Genomic DNA, 14957 nt, shown 5'->3' on the forward strand with positions numbered 1-14957 from the left:
CTAATTTTGTTCTTCATGTTACTATGCCATTGTAGTGTCCAACCATGCTAATCATAGAAAATTGTTGTGCACATTTGCTAAGAAATAACGGCATTTTAAAAATATTTTTTTGTGTTTTAGTTAGATTGTCACTGAACAATATGTAGCAAATGATTTTTTTTTAAAATGACCTAGCAATTCTTCTTGAAAGGAGGAAACTGACAGTGATTGTATTTTTATGGTAAATCTCTGAGCATTCAAAAACCAACATGATTGGGGGGGGGGTTGTTCAAAAACCAAGGCAAAATGATGTACAGGTAGTCCTCAACGTACAACCATTCATTCAGTGACCATTCAAAGTTACGATGGAACTGAAAAAAGTGACTTATGACTGTTTTTCACACTTGACTGTTAGAGCATCCCCATGGTTATGTGATCAAAATTCAGGCTCTTGGCAATATTTCTGATGGTTGCAGTGTCCTGGGGTTATGAGATCACTTTTTGCAACCTGACAAGCAAGGTCAAAGGGGAAGCCAGCTTCATTAACAACCATGTTATCAAGGACTGTAGTGATTGTAGCAAGAAAGGTTATAAAATTGGGGCAAAACTCTCTTAACTGTCTTGCTTAGCAACAGAAAATTTAGGCTCAATTGTAGCCATAGGTCAAGGATTACCTATACCATTTTGTATCCCTATGTTCCAATTTTTTTTAGTTTTTATACCCATTCACCAAAAATAGGCACATTTCCTTGAGGGACCAAATGAGCATTGTATTACCTTCTTGTGAGAGAGCTGCAAAACATGAGGTTTATAGAATGCAGTGATATAACCTTGATACAAACTTTGGTACTTTTTTTGAATATTGTAATATATATTGTTGGAAGAAATGTCCTTCTGGGTTCAGCTCCAAGTGAGGAAAAAGACACTGGAGACATGGAGGTTGCTTGGAAAGATGGTTTAATGGTGGATAGGACCACATGGCCTGAATCCTGAATAGAAAAGGTGATCACATGCATCAATATTGGATGAAGAAAAAGAAAGAGAGGGAAGGGCTGAAAGTTCCTGGCTTTATACTCTCTGTTCGGCCCCACCTCTCTGTTTCCTGTTCCTGTGTAAGAAATGTATTCTGAATGGTTGACAGACTGCCATGGGGCCAAGTTTTGAGTTTCCAGAAGCCATGTGGTGAGTTTCTGTGGAAGGCTAATATTATCATGCCTTAATACCATCACCCTGGAGCTGAAGGGGAGAACTCTTTATTATGTAGAATAGACTGGCTTCAGCATTTTAATGGGCCATTAAGGAAAGTGGGGGCTATTAGGAGTGAGTTTGTTTTCTGCCTAAAACAAGTTTCTCCATTTCTGATCCAGGGAAATATAACATTCTGCCTTTTCAATATTTCCTAGGATATTTCATTTTTCCAGGAGAGGGCTGGGTGCTAACTTCCTATAATATTTTAGGTGTTAACTTAATTAACTCTGATTTGAAATATTTCTAACCCTTATCCATAGTATTATAAGACTTCTAATTGGTGAAAAAAGTATACAAAATTTTGGTTATACAGATTTTGGAGATAAGACAATTCAATGTTAATGAGTGCCTAGAGAAACTATGTTGATCGCTTTCTTGGGGGATGGATACAAAGCCTGGGATTTATGTAACAAAAAGTAACAAAATTTACCTGATTTCTGAATTAAACCAAATTTTGATATTTGTTGGTTTATTAAAAATGAAATGAAGATTCTACTACAAGGTACAAGTAGGCAATATTGCTAAGTTATGTAACTTGCCGTTTGAGAGAAAAAGCTAGAAATATTAGTAGAATGCTAGAATTGGCATTCTTTCTCCTCTTCAGCATTTATTGTGAATTATGTTGTACTCTTATTATGTGAAAGGAAGAGACACCAAAGTAAATATATTACTTGAACTGCTTTCATTCCAAACTATAGCAATTGCATGAAGCGTTAATTGGGCTAAATGGCACACCTACACATTAATACTGAAAATCCTTCATCAGCTTTGGAGCAGAGTCCATCTCTGCTCCAAAGGTGATATTAAACAGTTCTATAAATAATCTTAAAATAGCTCCCCTTTCCCTATATAATACAAGAACACTATTCTACATAAAGTAACTTTTTGCTGGCTGAGGAAATAGCCATAATATTGCAAAGTAATAATTATGAAAAATGTGAAAGCAATATCAAACTTTTTAACAAAAATAGTATTTTTAAGAGCTTAGGAGTACTTTGGACCTTTTGTCTTTTAATAAACATATTGTATATGTTCAGGCTAACTTTTGCCTCAAAATAATTGCAAAAAGAGCTTTGGGCTGACAGGTATGCCACCTCTGTGTTATATCTTAAATAATAGTAAATTGTCTGAAATGGAAATATCTGCTTCCTAACACTTAGAAACAACATAATTTCTAGCACAATAATTAAAATTCTGGAAACTCAATTCACATTTATTTTTTAGCAAATCAAGAAGTTATAAAGATGGCTAGAAAGTCACTTCCCCAAGCACGTGAAGGAAAAAATTAGTGGAAAATGAATGGGTTCACATATCATAATAAACCATAGTTTCTTTAATCAAAGTAAATTAAAGGAGCCACAAGTAACTAGATTCACACAATTCACTTAGCATTAAGTAAGGTTTTCAATGGATTTAGAGAAGATGGCAAACCAAGAAAGAATCCAACATATGGCTTAACATAGCGTGTGAATGCAGATGATAAATATAAATGAAGAGCATTTATTTTGGGTGTAGAAGACGGAGTAGCACCTTTCTTCCAAAGTTAACATCACAGCCTTTGATACATACTTGTGAGGGGAATCTGAGAAAATCTCATGTGAAAGTTGTTCAATATTCAAGTAAATTAAGAAATCATTGTATTTACCAATGAATAACTATGTGGTAATTATTTCTACGAAGTGTAGATATTTGTTCTTTTGAAAAATATTGTGACATGCAATTCCAAGCTAACAATCAAGGAAAATAGCCCACACAAATTGACTATTTTGTAATATCTTGGTGAGATTTTGTAATTCAGTGTACTTTTTTCAAGGATTGAAGCAAAAGTATCCATTAAATTTCAGGTTGTTCTTACAACATCTTTCTGTATAACTTTTCACAGGACATAAATGCAGAACTTAGATCTCTATTTACTTATCTATTGTACCTGATTACATTTATTTCAGTATGTCTTTCTCCCAATAGCTGATTTAGGATCTGAAGTTTACCATTTCAAATTAAGGATATCCACCAGATGAGATACTGAGAAGTTTTTAACAGTGCTGGGAGAGAGAAGAAAAAAGGGTTACCATAAAGTATGGTCACTGTGTCCCCCGCCCCGCATCTGCCCCCTTCCCCAGTTTCTCTCTCCGTTTCTTATTCCTAACAATCTCAGATTTCTTCAAGGCAGATTTCTTCCTCAATCTAGCAGCTAGATTAGAGAATCGGAGGGGATTGGAAGTTGTTAAAAATTAACGTGTACTTTTTTGGGCCGTATTAGGCTAACCTGGCTCTTGGCCTTCTATCAGAATTTATCCAAGCGTCTCTACTCCGAGCCCATAAAGTGGTGGGGGTGGAGATTCTCCCCCCTTTCGCTGCCTTCACAGACTTGCAGAGTAGCCTGATCACGTGCTTGAGTTCTGTTTGTCTGGCCTTGGAGACTCTCGTCTACGCGTGGAGCCAGATCTCGTTTTCCTATTTACATTCTGCCTGCCCTGGGCCTAAGCGGGAGGCCAAGCCGACCTCACTTGCTTCTGTAGCATTTGCTTGTAGCTCCACCTCGCCTCCCTCCCCCAATCCTCGCCCCTTTTCGAGCCGTGGGAAGAAAGAGCGAGTGAAGAAGATAAAAGAGAGCTGCGTGCGGAACAAATGTGCTCGAGGGTGGCTTTCGGTGACGAAGCAGAACCTTGTAAATGAGAGATTTCCGTTCACAAGACTCTGCTTGCACGGTTCCTGTCCTGCCCTTGAACTGCCAAGCGAAAGCTTTGCGTCCTAACAAGAATGTAAATCAAATCGAGCCTGCCTCCCTGGCTCCGGGAGAAAGCGCGGTGAATAACGCTTGGCTCGGTTGCTAAGTGCTGAGAAGTGGATGGTTTCTCCTCACAGCCACAGCCAAGCCGGTGGTCTGTTTGCCAGGCACTGTTTAGTCGGGGCGCCTGCACAAATGCGCTCCCTGTTTACTAGATAGAGCTGGCCGGAGGCGCTCGTTTTCACCAGAAGTTGGGAGGCCTCCGCGAGATTGGCAGGGGTCCATGCTCAGCCACGATCTTTTAGATTAATCCATTGTTCTCTCAAATTGCTCAGACTGTTTGGAATTGCTTGCCATACATGTCAGCCAAAAAAGAACATAAAAATTCAAAAACGGTCAGGATTCTGCTCACTAGTATAATGGAGAGAAGGAACAAAGTGGGGTGTGCTTTTAAAATATACCATAGCTGCTGAGGGCTCTTAAGAATCAAGCCCTCTGACCCCAAAGCATTGCTGCATAATTCCAGCCAAGTTTGGACAGGTAGGTAGACTTGAATAAAAGAAAAAAGCACTCCGCAACAATTGAAAAACACTTTTCTTTAGAAGACTGGGTGGTTGTTTTATTTAAGAGCTCACCCCACCTTCATTTGTTCTGTCCTTTTATGACCTCCGGTCAATTAGGTTTGCAGGACTATAACAGTAAAACCTGAAAACCTTGTTAAGATGATACAAGGTTGTGGCATGGAGGAGGGGAAGCCATGAGCAAAGCTTTATCACACTATTTCCAGCTCTCAGAAGGAGAAGAAAAACATCTGTCTCTAGCTCACACACACCAGATCTCAGGCTTGATATTGAAAACACGTGCTGGCATTTTTCAGTACTGCCTCAAATAAAGGGATCTCGATTCTATGAACCATCCCCCTATTTTATGAAATTAATTGGTTAAGAAAGGTGTTTTCAGACACCCATTTTACAGCTCCACTTGACATTTATTTGATAGTATCTATTTCTATACAGTCCAGTAAAACTAAAGTAGTATGACAGATCATTGTTAATAAACATGCAGGAAAAGGGTTTATTCTATTTCTTATTCTGTTTAGAAGATTCCACAGAGCTTTCTCCAAATACGTGTTCACCAACCTAGTGTTTCTATCATGATGAATGTCAGTCATGCAACTAATCAACCAGAGGATCAAGCCAATTCCTAATCTTGCTTGGCTGGCAATTCCACTTAGCCATGCTTACCTATCAAGGTGTTTTAAGCTGCAAGAGTGTCAGCAAGCAGGCTCAATTAGGACATGGCAGGCATCCTTTCTGAGGAGGAAGTCAAAGCAAGCCCCTTAGAAAAGGAATCAGCATCATCAGGCAAACCATTGGCCAACATAGGTCATCCTTTAGGTGCTGCGCGGACCCAGGACCTCTTCACCATTTAAAAAAAAAATCAAAATGGGTTAGTCTGCTACTCTGTCAACCCCTACAGTGCTACTCTGTCAGCCCCTACAGTAATCCGATTAACCTCACTGCCTTTAAAGAAGAAAGTGCCTGGTGCCTGATGGCCTTCAGGAAAACAGACAAAAGCTAAAAGGCAAAACCTCTGGGCAGACAGCAGGAGGTGGAGGTCTGTCAATATTCAATCCGGAGCTAGATAACAGGTATTGAAAGGTGCTTCCCATTGTGGAAAATCACCATATACAATGAAATTTGCCACTCAGAGTCCATTTGAAAAGCAAAAACAATGAAGGACACAAAGCTTCCCCACTGGTGCCCTGGAGGGGAAGAGACCATTGGATTTTCTCTGGATTGGTTTTTGAGAACCTCCATATGTTGACTGTGGATGATGGAAGCTGTAAACTAGCACCTCTCAAGGGGGTGGGGTTGAAAAAAGAATCTAAAATGGCAGAAATAGATCATTCTCTGAGTCCTACACTTCACTTTTTCCTTTTATATGTTCTAATAGTACATTATCAACTTTTAGACTCCAATTGTTCCAAAACCAGCATAGGATACAAGAGGTTGCATCAATGGAGTTCAAGAGGTTTTATGAAATAATTTCTGCCTAGACCACAATCTTAAGATTAGCAAATGCTGCCTGAGTGATGCTTCTTGTTGTGTATCTGGAGATTAAAGACCAACACAGAGTTCCCTGGCAGCACAAATCAATGATCTTAAAATGGACAAGAAGAGAGCTTCTGAGTTTCTCCAGACATTTTCTAACAACAAATAAAAGGCTAGTGCCATTGCAAAATGTTAACAGGCAAGCCAGCAACCTCACTCATGGCCTCCAGAGTGCAACAGATCAGAGGTCAGAATTTTCTTGACCTGACCAGTCACAAACAACCTGGTGTGACACTTCACTTTCATAAGACCACAACCAAGCCTTTATTTAACCTACTATTAGATGCAGCAGCAACAATAAGGAAATGGACAACAAGCAAGAGCATGGGTCGTTACTTGCTGGAGATGGGTGGGGTGGAGGAAGAAACCACATTGCAACGCAAATACCTTTCTTAGCTATTTTTTTTTGAAATCTATACTTGTGATTTGTTTGTTTTCAATCACATCAGTGTGTGTAAACACTGAAAATTGCTGCCATTTCTATTTATGATCTGATTTTAGAGAAAGTAGCTCACTTTCCCGTCCCTAAAGGGAAAATATCTACTTTAAAGCAGATTGCAACAAAGACCTTGCAGGCGAGACTGAGTGATAACAATATTATAATTTATATACCCACATTCGTACAAACACGCACATGCAAACAGACAGCTCCGTACTTCAATGTTACTAATAATTTAAGGTATTTTGTTTGTGCTTCAACTACGGGATGTGTAGGAACCAAGACAGGGAAAATCAGTGAACCATAGTGAAGGCTCCTTCGCTTTCTGAAAGGTTAGTAAAGAACCAGAGAGGTTTTCTCGCCTCTCTGCCCAAGCTACATCGCATGTTACGACATTCAATTAACAGCTTCTTAAACATGCAACCGCAGCGCTTGAAAGTCACTTGCAGACTTCACCCCCAAAGCAAACCCCTCCAATGTCTTATCACTTAGGACCGACAACTCTCTGCGTTGTGTACACCGGGGCGGGGGATTTCTAGCACCGCGCGGGATGGGTAGGAAATTTGGAACTGACTCAAAGAGATGCTGCCTCTTTTGTGACCGAATTTCCAGGGAGTTAAACTCGTCTGACCACTGTGACATCTGTAGCTTTTGCCAGTCACACATAAACTTTTCCTTCCTTCCAGCCCAGCCCCCTCCACCCATCAGTAAAGGTGCTGGGCGGGGAGGAAGGAAAAACAACATCAAAGAACCAGAATGTGGGGGAAGGAACGAGAGGAGCACAGTGGCGACAAAGAAGGGAAAGAGATCCGAAGCATAGTCGGGCAAGCCGATCGGGCTGGGAGTCCTCGTTTTCTTCCCTTTTCGAGAAGTCGTGGGTTAAGGACGCCTTGACCGAAGAGACAAAAAGGTCGCAGTCCGAAGTGTAAATGGGACCCTGATGGGAAAGAGGCTTGTGGGTCTGCCGATTCCCAAGTAGAGACAGGGAGGATCGATAACTAAATTAAAAGGACACTGCATCGTAGGTCTATTTTGTTTGTTTGTTTACACCGGGCAACTGAAAGCCCAAATAGATCGGAGCGATTGGTTTGTCGGTGCCAAAAATTCGATCAAACTCTCTGACGCTGCTTCCTTCCTCCTCCCCGGAGTCGGTGCAGCTTCTCCGCCCCTCCAAGCTCCTTGGCCTTCCCGCCCTGGTGGCTCCGGGGGCGGAGGGAGGAAACTGAGGGTGGGAAGCGGAGAGGACAGCCGCAAGGGAACTTTTCATTCCGCCCTTCTGGTTCGTTCACCAGTTCCCCTCCCCCACCACAAGCTGTCTGACAGGAAAATAAAAGGAAAGAAAAAAGAAAACAGGAAAGTTAACCAGTCAACGGAGGTGGGGGGAGGAGTGACAGGCGGAGCGGGATGAAGGAGAAAGGGCAGAGACCCACCGAGCTAATAATGGTGTCCGGCTGCAAAAGGGGGAGCCTTGAAACAGGCCTGGCGAAGCTGCTGGGGAGGAAGAGGAAGCCGTGAGCGAAGGAGGCTGCTGGAGGGGAAGGGGGAGGGGAAGTGAGTCAGCGCCATCTTTTCGTGTCACAGTCCCAGAGACTGATTGCCTCGTAGTCCAGGCGCCGCCGCCGCGCTCTAGCTTATCGCTCGTTCGCTGGCTTTCTTCTAAGCCATTGGAAAGAGTACCTTTGAATAGCCCCATAAACTCATAGCCCTGCAGTGTACAGAACAGGGCAGACAAACACTCCCCTCCACCACCTCCTGCACCAGCCCTAATCGCTGGTGTGGGGCAGCACCCAACCCGATTTCAGGGCTTCCTTTCTCGTGCTCTGGCCCTTGGCTTGACGAGTTCTGTGCTGTTGTCAAGCCTAGGGTTACGTAGTTTTGCTTCCGTACGCAGTAACAGACGGGCATATGGCGCGCACTGGTTTTCCTTCTTTCTTCCCCCACCGTCCATAGCTCCTGCTCCCTCGCCAAGGCCGCCATTTGGCTCCTTCGGATTCCCTCATCCTCTGGCGGAAGAAACCTTGGGCTTCAGGCCCGGAGATGCGAAGAGTAGCCAAGTGGCAACTTCCCGCCCGAGAGAGGGCTCTTTGCGCCCTTTTTGCGTAGCCTGCCTGCGAAAATCCAACTGCCTGCAGTGCACCGCTAAAGCCCAGCTGAGGTGGGGTTGGCGACCGGGTGTTTTATTCTTGTAGCTTTTCCTTCTCACTTTCCGCCCATTCCCCATCTTGCCCAGCCCTCTTTCCACCCTCCGTCCAGATTTCGCTACATGAGACCTGTGCCAAGGAAGACTCGGCAGCGCCGGTTCGCTCTGCAAAGAGCTGCTCACTTTCCTCGCCACACAGGTCGTAGAGCTAAGTCATGGGTGGTATCACAGCTTGCCTCGGAAGATTTTCTCTTATTTTCTCTCCCCCACCCCCGCTCTTCCCGGTAGCTTTATCCCAGCACCGTTTAAAGGAAGAAGGACGATTTTCATGGTGCTTGGCAAGGTCACCCCGCCTCCCGTTCTGAGCTGTTGCTGAATGGCGCTTTGCGCTGCACAGCTCTGCCCTTTCTTGGCACCGAAAAGCTCCTTTGACCCTGGCGTGCTCGAGAGCGCGAAGCACAGGCAGGGAGCCCGCTGGCATCCAAACCGTTGGTTCTCTCGGCTGCGACGCCTCGGGAAGTCTATCCTAATCTGCGCTCGCTCAGTCTGGTAGCTCTGGCTACCACACAGCAGCAACTGCACCGCCGTCTCTCGGACTTGCTGATGTGGGAGCGAGGAGGAAGCGGGAGCAGTGCTCGGTGAAGGGGATTTGATGAGTGGTTGGCTCCGCTTGGGGAGGGGAGGGAGGTTGGCTGCGCCTGGTAAAGAGGGATGTGAGGGAGAGGGAAGGGTGGGCTGTTTGCGCCTGGGAAGGGGAGGGCCGCCTGTCTTTAGGGATGGGAAATCTGAAGCGGGGGTGGATGAACCTGAGGGTTTTATGTTTTTTTTGTTTTTAATCCAAGTGTCCTTGCCTGGGGGGTGGGTGTCATTCCGGAGAGGCGGGAGGTGTGCCTTCTGTTTCTAATAAAGGAAACTACTTTTCTCGAAGAAAAAGGGAAGGTGCTGCTAATGGGGAAATTGTTTAAGATGATGGAGGTGTTAGTTGCCTTCTGGGGAGGTGCGTGCTTGTGTCCACTGTAGTCTTAGAAATGCAAAGAATGGCAGCACCTATGCAAACGGATGGAGGAAGGGAAGAGCATTTTGGTGCTTTGGAGAGGGAATGTTAAAAGCAGTGGCCCCAGGGAAGGTTGAATTTTCTGCTGATAGTTGGCTGCCCCTATGGGAAAAGGATTAATAGATTGCAGATTGATGTGTGCTACTCCCCCAAAAAAGGGTTTTCTGGAGAGACATTGGCTTCCCTCTTAATAAAAGGGGGTGTGCGCGTTTTAGCTACCTGCCCTAGGGAAAGGATGGTCCCGTTGGAAGAGAGGCAGCCACCGGCGTCGGGAATGCTTGGCAGAGACTTGTCAGAGGGGATTTGATGTACGTTATGCTGCGGGAGGTGTCGGGCTGCGCTTCGCCTGTTGGGATTTCAGAGGGGAGGTAGGAGAGTCATCTCCTGTGTCTAATAAAAGAATCGGTTTTTATGGTAGGATAAACGCAGGCAACCGAAGACGTTAACTTCGTTAGCTGCTAATCTTGCTGCCAAGATGAAAACCTTTTCCGATCCTTTGAAAGAGGACCGAAGCCTGACATACACAGTGGCGGCAGCCTCAGAAACACACACTCTTCTGTCCCATATCTAGAACATCTCTCATGCTTTCCAACTTTGAGGGGATCAAATAAGCAAAGGGAAAGAAGGGGGCGCATCCCCTCTTAACAGTTCCAGCTTTGGGGGATTGCCAAGTTTTCTTTGACTAAGGGGACTCTGGGGATGACTCATCACGGCCCATGGTGATACTTGTAAGGGCTTTCTTTTCTTTTCACCTGCAGTTGCTGACTCTAAGAGCTGCGGCGGCTTCTGAGAAGGCCTAACTAAATCCCCAGGCTGGTGGGAAATTCCCCAGTTAGTACTAAAAGAAAGCCTCCCAGGGCCAAAAAAGCTGAGAGGGGGAGGGAGATTATCTTCCAGTTTGTGGCCTTGAAATCCAGGGTTGTAAATGTATCTGAGGTGCCTTTTGGGGATGAATGCCAGTATGCCTGAAGCCTTCTCCTGTGAGCCTTTTTAAAACTTCAGGCAGAAGTTTGACAACTTTTTGCTTCTCTGTTGCTGTAAACTGCTGTGTCAGCACTTCCAGCAAGGGATTAAAAAAACAACTTGCATACTGATAAATGCTTTTAAGATGCATCCCTAGGCAAGCTACAGTCTGGCCAATAGATGTGACTCAGTATCACATTTCATGGATTTACCAATGGAATACCACCAATGAAATACTACAATGATACCAATGTCGTTGTGGCTCTGTCCAATGTGTAGTGGTCAGCCTACAGAAGCACACTGAAACCACTCTGTCCAGATGCTTAAGTATGAATTTAGGATACACTTACTTTGACATAGGTCACATTTAATATATCAAGATTTTCTTCAGTGTCAATGTGCCTCTATGTCTGGCTGAGAAAGGTGTTCCATTTCTGACCTCTCCTTGTTATTTATTTTTCCATCCATTTGATGAATCTAGTTTCATCTAAAGGTTTTTGGAAGGATGTATCTCTCAGTTGTCTTACTTACAAATGTGCTGGATTCAGAATTTCAGTTATTGTGCAGCTTGCAAGATTGAAGCTTTTAACTCCATTTCATGAAGGAGACATGGTTCCTAGTAAGGGCATTGTTGCAATGGGTTGTAATCCAGAAATGCTTCTATTGCTATAAATATATTTGCTGGAGATGCTGTGTTTTTACTTGCCTCTCATATTTGTATCTTACAGAATGTCAAAGGAAATGGATGTGATTACATAACATTTAGAAACTCAAACATTTCAAACTAAGGAATGTCATATCTGACACAACCTTTTGTGGCCATGCTTACATGACACACTGAACCACAAAATAGTCAAACGCATTTAGTTAGCATGCACTTCAATAAATGTTTAAGAACATTCTGCAAACTCAGCAAGTTGAACTAACTGTATTTAATTTATCTATGAGTACAACTGCAAATACAGATTGTGAGCTGATTTTTCTTGCATAGAATGATGGGGTATAGTTCTTAGTAGCCTTATAAATTGCCTGAGAGAGTTTCAGTATATCTGGAATCACTGTATCAGCTCTGAAAACTGATGAATTGAAGTGATACCATTGACTCCATTGAGAAGCATTTTGTCCAATAGGTGATCAAACAAACATCTATTTAATCCATGATGGTTACACATAGGCAAGTGATTTATCTGTATAACAATTTTGTAGTTTTAAAATAAATAAACCTGCATAAAATCAACTTATCTTCATTCTCTGGCACTTAAAACTAGAAGAATTTATAAAAGTTAGATCACCTTGTCATCCTACTGCAGCTTTCCTCCATCAGATATCTTCTAGGAAATTTGGACTGTAGTGCCTATCATTCACAGCCAGTAGCATTGCTTGTGGAAGTTACAAATACTGGGAGTTGCTGCTTACAGAGCACTAGGTTGGGGAAACCTACTCTATAATTACTTCTATCTTTTGAAGCAAGCTAGGATTATATATTTGTGTGTATCTCTTGGTCCCTGTTCATAGTTGAACCCACTGGAGTGTAGAATTAGAACCCAAGGGGGCTTTCCTTCAAAATAATTTAGTCTCATCTAGCAAGTTAGTCAAGTTGAAAAGCGGGATGGACCGCTGAGCTTTGCTGTAGTTATTCCTCTTGCTTTGTTACAAGCTTAGGTTTTCTTCTCTCTCCTCTGCTTAAAATTTAAGCAAACAAGTATAAGTGAGTAGTTCTTGTTCTTTGATGGGTGGCCTCTCAAACCCCAGCTACCCTAGTGAAGATGAAGGAAAATGAAGAGGACTCCTAGTGCTTTAGTTTGTGTTTCTTTTGGACATTTTTCCTTTGCAAGTGGTCCTGACAACAGAATCACTGACTAGTTCCAGTGAAGCCATCACATGTGTGAGACAGGAGGCTATATAAATTGAACAAATGAATGTATAAATAAGCCTGTAAGACAGCTACCCTTCCCCATTTTCTTGCAGCTGTTGCACTAGGAGAGAGGCTAATATGCTTCTCTGTATTGCAGAGATCAGGAGTCTGGATTAACAAATCCTTGTAATTTCATTACTGTCTAAGGTGAACAATTGGAGCCTGTAATAGACTGGGCAGAGAGGAAATGGGTACCATTTGGGTTGGGTGGCATAAGCCCAAGCAAAAAGAAGTTAGCAGATTTAAACAATCTCTCCTGCATTTTGAGACCAATGCTTTCTTGAAAAACAAGAATGTTTGCAAACTGATCTGTCTGTTAAATTTATAGTTTCAATTAGATCAGATAAAAACTGAGTTTAGCCATGTATTCACCTAGACCTATCCATTGGAGTTCAATGAGATTCCAAGTTTAACTATTTGCATATTGAGGCAGCCTATTTCCAGACTGACATAGAATTAAAATCTCAGAACCAAACCTTCTTTTGTTTTACTTAGAAAAACATGCAACCAGGCAGCCTTCTGGACATTTTCATTTTTCAGGTCTACAAACAAGGTTTTCTATTTAAATGTTGAACTCATTTCAGTCTTTTTCCCATTTTGTCTTTTGAAGTATTGGCATTATAGGGCATTCCTGATGTTAGAAAGTTTTCAGTGTCAGGTTTTGTTCTTTGCCAGAAGCTCTTGCTAGTCTCTATACCTTCAAGAAACCAGGGAATCCCTTGCTGGATCAGTCATCAAATTTTATCTTTTCCCCTTTTTGGTGAAAAACACAAGCTTTAAGACTCAAGTCTTTCCCCAGTTCACACCATTTCTCCATCCCAGCTCTAAGAATTTGCATTGTCACTTCCTCTGCTCTGCTGCTAATGCGGCTCAGCCTGAATGGAAAAATAGCTGCCCCAAACTAGTTATTGGGCCACAAGAATTTTCCAGCATGGTGTGCTCTACCTCAAAGTGGGGTTCTGGCATGGCCTCTTATGTGGTTCTGGTTTTCAATAGGAAGGAACCCATGGTGGCTCTGAGAAGGCCACTATAATGACTCAAAAGCCCCAACCCTGGGGAAGAGAGGATTGCTACTTCATGTGGAATAGAAAGAGGCAGAAAATGACTAACCACTTGTATCCAATCACTAAAGCCAAAGCTGTGTTGGCTGGAAGATTGAGAGTTTTTCTTCTTTCCTAGCATTATAGTGCAGTTCAGCAGAGAAACAGCCCAATCTCTGTTCAAAATTCAGTGACCAGCCTGTACTTGGACTGTACCACCTTGAATGCTGAATAGGAGGGAGCCACTTTTTCAGATGACCAAAGAGAACCTGTGTTCCTTTTTTGCAATCTGAATTCTAGTGACACCATTATCCTCAGGGTGCAAGAAGGGAAATCTATTATTTCTGCCCTTCCAGTTATCTGCATTTTTGCAGGCTTGGATGGGATTTATAGCTAAAAGCTTACTTGGATTAAAATGCCTTGATGAGAATGCCTGAGCCTTAACCAAGTTACTACTCTCTTTTCCCCAATCAAGTGCCATTTGAATGTCTTTGGGTTATAGTGCTCCAATAGTCTCGATATATGGGGAAGGAACTAGATAGATGAATGATAATTTTAATTTAGTCAGTTATCCATAATAAATACTGGAGACACAAGGCTGGTATATCATAATATAAAGTGAAATGATTTAAAGCCTGTCTATATGACTGTTGAAATGATATCAAGACTCCACATTAGTTATTTTGGCCCAGCAATAGCTGTATGACTAGATGCTATAAATCATTATTGCAAAAAAAGAACAGAATTCCCATCTAAAATTTCAAGTCTGAATGAGCCCAATAACTTCTCTGTAAACTATTCCTGTCTTTATTCAGACATGTAGCTAAATAATCCAGAAAATGTTTGGATCCTGAATCTAGCTTTGCTAAATTGGATTAATTGGATGGGAGAAGGACCAGAAAGAAAAAATGAAAATTACTGGACACATTTATTCAGAAAGACCATTCTTGAGAATGTTATGTTTCAATATTGAAACACAGTTTCAAAGCATTTGGGAAGCATTATTTCCTAACTGACTACTGCGTAATGTAAATGGGTTATAACAGATACACATTTGTATAAACATAGTCAAAATTGTCCTAAGTTTTGCCTCACCAACTTGTTTCTAGTAGAGGTGGGACATCTATTATTTGGGTTCGTCAGTGGAAACTAAACTTGTCCTCTATTGCTGGCTTGCCTCAACAGTTCTCCCTTAGAAGAGAAGCCATCTCTTCTGAGAGCTAAGAGAACTGAACAAGGTTGCAGAGCTTAGCCTTTTCAGAGCTTGTTACCAATGCTCTGTGATTGGTTGTCAGAGCAGCATGAGGCGAGATTCCCCTTTCACACCATCAAGCATG

The 14957-nt window shown here is 42.5% G+C and overlaps 1 long non-coding RNA gene across 1 annotated transcript; it reads right to left on the reverse strand.

Annotated features, from left to right (window-relative positions):
- Nucleotides 1-2183: 2183 nt before the first annotated feature.
- On the reverse strand, nucleotides 2184-8843 carry LOC116509949. Its single transcript, XR_004255578.1, has 3 exons — nucleotides 7939-8843; nucleotides 5200-5374; nucleotides 2184-3269 (listed from the first exon to the last, which is right to left on the reverse strand). It is a non-coding gene; the product is annotated as an uncharacterized LOC116509949 (long non-coding RNA).
- Between the last annotated feature and the right edge of the window lie 6114 nt (nucleotides 8844-14957).

The sequence above is a fragment of the Thamnophis elegans genome, chromosome 6, assembly GCF_009769535.1.
Source record: "Thamnophis elegans isolate rThaEle1 chromosome 6, rThaEle1.pri, whole genome shotgun sequence".
Lineage (NCBI taxonomy): Eukaryota > Metazoa > Chordata > Lepidosauria > Squamata > Colubridae > Thamnophis > Thamnophis elegans.